The sequence below is a fragment of the Hetaerina americana genome, unplaced genomic scaffold, assembly GCF_022747635.1.
Source record: "Hetaerina americana unplaced genomic scaffold, ioHetAmer1.1.p SCAF_4, whole genome shotgun sequence".
Classification (NCBI taxonomy): Eukaryota; Metazoa; Arthropoda; class Insecta; order Odonata; family Calopterygidae; genus Hetaerina; species Hetaerina americana.
In genome coordinates this window covers 36,598,179-36,607,931 of record NW_027286985.1, presented here as the reverse complement: position 1 = coordinate 36,607,931, position 9,753 = coordinate 36,598,179, and the positions used below count along the sequence as shown (strand labels likewise).

Here is a 9,753-nt window from a genome sequence, read left to right as displayed (position 1 = left end):
TTTGTTTGCTGGATTCCACTTGGTGGACCGCACTGGGAATGCGATAATTCTTTCGTGATTATCATTCTTCCTTGTGTCCTTGCCATCGGCACTTAAACTCTCCTCGCGGTTGTACACAGCCATGGGTTAGAGAGTGAAATAATGGCCTTTGATTAATATACTCTGTCGAACGATACAAATTCGCTGCTCTTTTGTAAACATTTTGGAGTTAAATTACTGTTCAAAATATGAAACATTCAATTTATTAAATGAACTCATTTCAATCGCTTAATGAGAAAAAAACTAGTCTTCATGAAGATCGCTCATTGTCGATGCATAAACATTATCGTAAAATAAATTTTGAGTGGAAGAATATTACCAAATTCAATTCCTTTGTAAAAAATAATGTTTATTTCGAATTTTCTGTCTGATAATTCCTCTTTAGTGAAAAAATTGAATTGTTTGCTAGCACATCACGAGTGTTCTTCCATCTTGTTTTCGTTACCAGGGGCGAGTATGATCAAAGGTGTGATAATTTAGGTAAACCACAGAGCCTGATGCAAAGTTTTCAATGGGATTATTTGTATTTCATAAGATAATGTTGAAGGTTTGTACGCACCATCACGTGTAACCCTTCATTTCTACGCTATCTATTATTTCTACGCACAAATCATTCTAATTTTTAGAGAAACCGTAGTCTTCTGTCAAATACAACGATTGCTCCTTCCAACTCTAGAAAGTGAGGATTATTTGATTTTTTTATATTATGATTATGTGGGAGTTTACAAATAGAGTTATCAATAACTATGATAGTAAGATATCTCGGGCGAATGTCAAGAATGAATTTCGGAAAGTGTTGAGGGAATTCAAAAGGAAAAGGTTAGTGGAAATTTTTTAAAGAGAATCCAAAAGCAGAGAAGTTCAGGGAAATAAGTCAACTGTTAATTCACTCAAAAATGATAAAGGCGAAAGAGTAATCAGCAGTTTGGAAAAGGCTAACATATTAAATTCCTTCTTTCAAAGCATCTTCACTAATATCTCACGGAATAATACTCCCGATGGCTAACCAAATCGTACCGGTCAACCGATGCCCAAAATTGAAATCTCATTTCATGGAATAGAACGTTTACTGAATATTGAGAATGCTGGGAATCACTCACGGAGCGAAGTTTAAATTGCTGAGGTTTAAGCCTAATAAATCATCCGCGCCCGATGAAACACCCGCTCATTTATTTAATGATCTAGCTTCGGAAATTGCGCCGTAACTAGAAATAATATTTAAGAAGTCGCTGTTAGATCACAAGGTTCCCAAACATTGGAAAACGGCTAACGTAACACCAATATTTAAAAACTGAGACAAAGAGGAACCGAGCAATCAAAAACCTATTTCCCTCACATCCATATCATGCAAGGTTATGGAAAATAAATGTAGTTTCTAGTTCGATCGTGAGACACCTCGATAATCAGAAGTTATTAATGAGAAAGCAGCACGGTTTCCGAAAAGGTTGATCCTGTGAGACACGACTTGCGCTTTTTGTTCATGAAATTCTTATTTCAGGAGAGAACAATGTACCAGTGGACGCGATTTTTCTAGATTTTATGAAAGCCTTCAACAAAGTATCTCATAGTACAGTACTCGCAAAGCTAGAAGCATATGGCATGGATAAAAATATTCGGGGTTGGAAGAAAGACTTTTTGAATGGTCAGATTCAAAGAGTGGTGATAGATGGAATTAGCTCAGATGCAGTAGAAGTTACTTCAGGTGTTCCCCAGGGAAGTGTGATCGGACCTCTTTTATTCCTACTTTACGTTAACGACATTGACTCCATAGTCACTAGTAAGATACGTTTATTTGCCGACGATGCAGTGGTTTACCGTAATATTCGTGATCCTGAGGACACAGCAGATTTGTCAGATGACCTTAATGCTATAAACACTGATGCTTGGCAATTAGAATTAAACGTAAAAAAGTGCGTAGTCATAAATTTTTGGAAAAAGAGCAATTCCCACCCGAACCCATACTGCATTGGAAGCACCGTAATGGAATGTGTAGACTTAATTAAATACCTAGGCGTTACCCTCACTCACTATCTCTCCAGGGTGAAACACATACGGGGAATATGTGGACAAGCTAACAAAAAAATTGGTTTTATTGGAAGAGTACTTGGTAAATGTGATGAAAAGGTAAAAGAGAAATGTCATCTGTCCTTGGTTAGGCCTTACTTAGAACATGCTACAAGTAAATAGGATACTCATAAAGTTGGATTAATTGCCGAATTGGATCACGTGTAGCATAGAGGAGCTAGAACTGTAAAACGTTGTTATGATAAACTTAGTAGCGTATCCAAAATATTAGAGCAGCTAGGCTTGGAATCACTCACGGAGCAAAGTTTAAATTGCAGATTGAAGCTCTTGCAGTTATGGGAAGGAGGTCTTTTAGCTGTGAAGTTGAAAATGTATTATTAACCGCATCATACTACGGTAGGACAGATCATGTTCGTAAAATTAGACAGATTAAGAGTAGAACAGATAGATTCCAGATGTCATTTTTTCCAGGGGATAGGGGAATCATAATAATACGGTCCCACAGCGGTAAACTCATATTCGGGTAAAAATTATTCTGGTACGTATTCACCCCCTGCCTCACACCCTGGGGGTGGCTTGCAGGGTATATATATAGATAAAAATAAAATAACTGTGAGGTGGTAACACTGCTACTTGCTGGTATAAAAACGTGTTAGAAGTGACATTTCTCCTTTACACAAACAAAAATATTAAGTGACGATAGTGAAATATTTTCCGAACAACGTGTAAGCGTCCAGAATTCAGCTGGTATGTTTTCATATTATAGTATGCCTTCGGAATTTAATGCAAACTACCATTACAAATTAAACCACAGTAATAATTTTCCTATGGTATTTACCTTTTATCAACATTACTTATTGCACCAGGTTCATGAGATACGTTTCAGCTTCAGTGCGAGAGGATATGGGTACCTGCCGTCATATTTAACTATCCATCCAGATATTGTCATTATTAATATTAGTCTACGGATTAAAACTAGGTATGTGGTGGATCAAGCAAAATGCTTTCATGATGTCGTGGTTCTCCGAGGAACTAAGCAATGACACACATCTAAGGTCTACTTAACTTTGCACTAAATACACATATTACATGCATTAACCACTTTCAGCTTCATGTGCATTATATTTCTATTCATGCCGTCTAAAGTAATTCAATTATTCCCTCTGCGGTACGCAATCGCCATTTTCCCACGAATCTCAATCTACATTATCAGACTTCCTCTAGGTATTACCTCCTTCTATATTTCAAGCTTTCTTCCAATTTCTCCCAACAATCTTGGTACACTATTAAGGCATCTTTATTTATTTACAATCGTGTGATTACGTACTCAACTCACCAATAAGGAATTTTAATTGGCATAAAATAGTTTCATCAATTGAAGTATAAAATGTGTGGATATTGAAAGTTTAGGAAAGTATCCATTTATCTAACTCCCCCTTAAGCGGTACATTATCATGATCTAATTTCAAATAGCATTTGGGAAAAATTGAAGGATCTTTAAGATGAACATCTTGTGTCACAAGTTTCTTTGAATATCTACTTTAGGATATCATAGGGAATATATTTTGAGAATAGTGAGCAATTCAATTGTTGGTTTACTCAAAGGTGTTGCGCTTCATTCAATGCTCTCATGCTAAAATACCAATATCGACCATCATCTTTACGTCTCTTTAACTTTGAATGCATATTGATTATCTTAGTTTTCCGAGAGCAGTGACATTATTTGAAGAATGTATGTATTGTCGCTTTTTTTCTTGTGGTCATAAACCAGCTGAATACATAAGTAGGCTTACCAGTACTTCGAAGATATCAAATAATCTTTAATCTATGAATAAAACGGTTTTCGTTCGCTAATAGGTCACTCTAAAACAATGTTCTCCCTTCATATTCAGCCGTCGTGCATCCGAGGAATGTTCCCAGCCTAGCATGGCATGTGCTAGATTTAAAATCAATACTGGTAGAGAAGGTTCTGTCATTCATGGTGTTGTGCATAACTCACGAACTTTGAATACGGTAATGTGAAATGCCGTAATGGACAAGTGAAATCTAACTTATTAGTGCTAAAGAAATGAAGATGCTTGCCCCTAAAGCTGTAAATACAGCGAGCCTCGCCTGAATGAGTGAGATAGAATGCATTTTAGCCATTTATTTCACCACCAGCTGAGTTTTTTTTGTAATTATTGTTCAAGCACATGTTAAGCTACTGCGATAGGTATATTTTTTGAAGAGGAAGAGATTCAAGATGCTTATGGGAGATGCTTATCTCACGGGACGTGTTTTAGGAAAATGAAATCATTATTCTGTTCTATTCTGAATTGGCGATATAAAACAGCGGAACCTTATTACTCGAATGCTTGGGAGGTATTTTTAACTCGTAAATGTGTATTCTAATTATGAGGGCGTAGGCAGCATCATTCGCGTATATAGACTGGAGCTATTGTAGAGATTTACGGAGTAAGATTAACGTAATGAACGACACCATATTTGACCTTAAGATACGTGACTTTTGTTCGCGGTCTGCCGCCTAGTTTCACTCTAAAGTTATTAGCCTGTTTTGCACAAAAGTGATTGAGATAGTTTAAATAATTTTTAGGGCTTGGCAATTATAATAATAATATTACCAACAACAACCTCCGTGGGACTATGGGGTCGCGCGCAACTTCGGCACGTGTTCGTCCTCCAGACCTTGAGCGCATCTTTAAGCGGGTTAGGCGGGCCGAACGGCTCCGAGCTCGGCCGTTTCTTTTCCAGGGACGAAAGAAAGAGCGAAGCTGGCGCGAGTGGAGAATGCAACTCCTGGAGGAGAGAGGTTTAGGGGGGGGGGGGTGACAACAATGGTTTTAGATGGCTCCGTGTGCACAGTGATAAGCACGCCCTCCACGGAGGTGCGCTCCTCCCTTCGTGAAAATGGGAGGGGGAGCTGCGAGCAGGCAGGCGACAACTCCTTGTGCCCCCTCGAGATGAGTGACTTCAATCGACTTTTAAGGTCAAGTGAGTAAATATTTTGTACTTCTCATTCAGCTGGTGCACAAAGGGCACCGTATAGGTTAGCCGTGAGTCGTCCCTGCTGGGTAAAGATTCGGAATATAATCCCTCGACGTGGCGAGGGACATTTCCTCGCTAACTCGGTGCGTAGTTATCTCAGGCCTCAGGACACCTTTCGAAATAGGACCTGTCTGATAAAATGTCGCCTAAAATATTTCTATTGAAACTATTTCCTGAAGGTGGTCCATCGACTTGTATGTTATGATACGTATTTATAACTTTTCTTTTTGTTGCTATTGCTCCTCATCTCGTTGAAATAGTCGAAGAGATCTAACACAGAATTATAAACTGTTAAAAAAGGACTGACTGAATTGGTTCTTAATAAAAATATATACGGTTTATAGTTCTACATTTTAAAGGAATGCGCAATATTAAAGGATTAATTCATGTATAATTAGGTATTTCAATATCTCAAGCTGTGTGATTAGAATGGAGGCCCAAGGCAACCTAGGCTGTTGCGCCAAGGAAGTAAGTCAGCAATTAATCGTGATTATTGCTTGTCAAGCGTAAAATATTTAATATATGTTGATCATTTTGGCAGTTTCTTCAGTTGTTTTCCATATTACTTAGTTTTATACGCGTCTAAATTATTATTGGCTTTGGTACATATGATCTAATGCATAATTTGGCCATTTTAGTATGAAAAATAGGTATTCAATAAGGAATTCATTATGACTGGCAGGAGTAGCTGTAGAAATTCGCCGCCATGCGTATAATTTCATTACTATTATAATCATTATGGCCTTAATCTAGGAAATACTAGATCCAGTATCTGCCCTGGCATAGAAGAAAGCTGTGAGACTCAGCTTTATTAGTGGTGTTATTTCGCCAAGGTTTGGTGCTAGGTTCGTATTTTTCTAAGAAGCTACGAGACTCGTTTAGAATTAGGAGCAGTTGCTGTCAATGAAAATTCGCGTATTTTTTATCATTATTGTCACTTTAAGCAAATTCTATTAACCAAAAACTCAGTAAGCGCCCAAAAGTTGGTTGATAGGGGGTCCGGTTCCTTTTTCTATGTCTCCTGTAGTTTCTCAAAAAGATATGGTACCCGAAAAACAAAATAGCTTCTTTAAAGCTCAGGGTACTCTGACGTTTCAACAAGAATCAAACCTGGACACTCCAATTAATAGTCTATTACTCTACCCACTGGAATACCACTCCCTTATTGTAAACAAATAGAAACATCCCCTAATTAAAATTTATATTAAACACCCTCTAATCCTAAATACAGGTATAGCCCCTAAATTATGGCATTCATTTTCTGCATGCATAGGGCAATGAAAGAGATTGTTATTCTGGGAAAAGAAATTGAAAAATCAAAGAATTCAACACTGATTTCAAAAAAGAGAAAATAGTGATGACTTATCTAGGAGATCAGATTTGAAGTTGATATACATGTTTCGTTCATTCAAGGTGACACAATAATAGAGTAATTATTTTAAAAACTAAAACTTGTGAATGAATACAATAGAAAAATGGGAGTAGCAACCGATTGAATGTTTACATAAGAAATGATTGTATATGAACAAACATGAAAATAATCCTTTTTTCAAATAGTAATCTTTTTTTAGATTATACCTCGAGGATTAATGCTTTCTAGAGTTTAATGATGGTTTTTGGAAATTATTTTTATTTTAATGCAATTTAAATCCATTTAAGCCAAGAGCAGTGTAATTAAAGCAGTTCATCAATTATATGACTAAATCCTCCCTTAGCAGGGAACGACCCATTTCAACTGTATTGGAATTTCTTAGTCATCAACGAGCCGTCGACTTTAAAGATGTCATATCTGAAGGGAGGAACGAGGTAACCCTTTTGCACAACCATCTCAGAATTGCCACTGATTTCCTCTGTTTCCTACTGCATATTAATGCATCCAAAGCTAAGAAAAAAGTAAGGAGTACCTCATCTGAGTGTCAAGAGAAGTTTAGAAGTTTTTTATACGATTAAGACCAGAATCATAACATTGCCTTCAAAATCTGAGCATATAATTGTCGAAATAGAATAGCATTATTCGTTTTTCCCATTATTAAATGTACACCGTATAGTTAATATGAGATACGGCATTCCAAGCTAGCCTCATTTTGTCCTTGAGAGTTTGAATATGTCTTCGGTGACTGAAGGTAATGACTAAATGAATTATAGCACAGATTTGGACGTGCTCAGTGACTTGTTTCCTGAGGTTTGGTTCGTATTGTAGGAACAAGAGATCGACGCTTACCGTTGTGATTTACGAACCTGAGAAAAGAATATCATCTAGAGGGGTAAATGGCACATATTACCACGTAGGTAATTTGTAAAATGTTCCTCGCGAGGAAGTTTTACTCCTATAGAAATCCTGTAAAACTGAGTATTGATTATTTGTAATTTTTGAGGAATTTCAGTTGATTAGAAATGAATCGAAATTAAGTTCTCATTCTCTCAGGAGTATTTCCTACACGTGGCCCTTGTATGCATATTATCCCAAAGTGTCCCAGAGTCTTTAATGCGTTCTATTTTTAATTTTATCTTTAGAAAACGTCCACTTGTATTCCAAATTTCCAATTTTTATTTAATAATGAGTTAATATTTTTTAAATCGTTAATTTCTCGATATTTATCATTTTTTAATGTCAAAAATAATATTATGGATTTAACTTAATTGGAGTCATGTTAAATTTCTTATGAATTTTATTACCTGACGTCCATTCGACCATCAGATTCGCCTCACTTATCATCATCATGGATTAATCCTATGCGAATAAAAGGCTCACACTTACTGGGCGGCAGAATTAGAGCGCGCTCACCACTTCTGATGCGGGATTTATCGATTTTTACCTTCATTCGGGCAAAAAAAGAACGGTGACCAGCAGGGAGCTTAGGGATGAATAAATATTTTAACCCCGTTGAGAGAATTCCACATAATCCTAAATAATCGTTTTCTGAAGAACTTAATTAGAAACGAGTAATGCGACTTCTCCAATTGCATGGTATTTACCCGAGCTTGCTGGAAAGTTCATTTGAATTAAGTGTTGTAAATGGGGAGGTGTCCCCTCCAAAGCATTGATTCGCGCCTGAAACTTAGTATGTCTGCTCCCTTAATTAATTCCAAACGGAAATCGCTACCCTTTTCTGCGTAAAGACTTTGATGCGTTTTCTTCACCCCGGCGACTTCCGAAATCACTGAGTGAGTGCGATCCTCGCACAAGGAAGGAAATGAGATTTCTGTTTTTTGAGGAGGCAATGGGGGTTGGGGTGCGTCGTTGCAACCCAGTTCTCCCCTTAAATCTTTCCGTCGGGACAATTGCCTCGCCCTTTATTCCTCCCCGCTGGAGTGAGCTCATTAGTGGTAGGATAAAAATGTGACCCCCCCCTTAAGCTCGGCGGTGGGGTGTAGGGAAAAAGGTTTCCTTTTCGTATTGCGAACCCCCTGTTCCCCCATCCTCCTTTCCCTCCCCTCTCCCTTCATCCATTCCTCTCTCGTGCCTTTTTGATCTCATCCCGCCCGAGAAGACTCCCGCTCTAAAACATAGGCAATTGGAATATGTTTACAAGCCTGCGTCGGGGATACAAAAGGAGTTAAAAAGCTCAGCTGGGGGTCGAGGTTGGGGAGAGAGCAGCGTATTTCCACATTTAAACACGACTTGCCCATCGATCCATTCCATCATGGAGGTTTTCCTTTTTGCGATTCGCTCCAACAACTGTCAGTTCTTGCTCCCGCATGGGCGATGCCGTGTTTCTCGAATTAATTGAAAGCCCCGGCCTGGTGGAAAGAATCAAAATGGACTCCGCGCCCAACGATCCGCCCGAACGACTTTATTTCGAACGTAGAAAACTCGCTCGTCGTTATTGCTAATCAATCATCGTCATTCGCGATAATAGCGCGCGGGAAATGGTCGTGATATAACTGTTTGGCCTGGATTATATATATATATATATATATATATATATATATATATATATATATATATTTACATATAGATATACATATATTAATATACATACCTTGTACATACAGCATACCGAACAAAAGCACAGAGTAACACATGCAAATGAAAATCACGCGTAGGTTTTTGGTTGGACACACCTACCAAATAAATATTTTCTGACTCCTTACAAAAAAAAATACAATCCAGCCACCTAGTCTACATCAGGCCCCTCTTCATCTCTGAGTACTTCCTTCCTCCCTTCATCCCGTCCAACATGTCTCTCCTGTTCCTGCCATTTCCTCATTTGCCTTACCTTCTCCCCTCTGTTACAGTCTTCAACACCCCACATCCGATCAATACGCCCTTCATCCATATTTCCTGCCTCCATAGGATTTATATCAACAAACCCCTCTCTTCGCCCACCATACCAAGTACTTCCTCATTTGTTTTCTTCTCTGTCCATTTAACCTTCTCCATTCTTCTCCACACCCACATTTCAAAAGCCTCCAGTCAACGTTATCCTCCTGCTTCAATGACCACGTTTCCGCGCCGTACATTGCTACGCTCCATATCAAAGTTTTAACAAGTCTTTTCTTAATATCCATACTCACCGTCCCTGTAAACTCCCTCCTCCTTGTGAAAGCCTCTTTGCCTAGCGTAATTCTTCTCCTTGCGTCCCTACTACTTTGACCGTGTGTGTGTGTATGCACACATATCACACATATCACATATATATA

The 9,753-nt window shown here is 38.2% G+C and overlaps 1 protein-coding gene across 3 annotated transcripts in view; it reads left to right on the top strand.

The window, feature by feature from the left end:
• The first annotated feature begins 4,924 nt into the window (after nt 1-4,924).
• The window catches only part of Trhn (tryptophan hydroxylase), a 137,248-nt gene continuing 132,419 nt past the window's right edge, over nt 4,925-9,753 (top strand). For all 3 annotated transcript variants that reach the window (XM_071589913.1, XM_071589916.1, XM_071589912.1), the window contains exon 1: nt 4,925-5,055. The gene's annotated coding sequence lies outside the window, so the exon portion shown is untranslated. The remainder of the gene's footprint in view (nt 5,056-9,753) is intronic.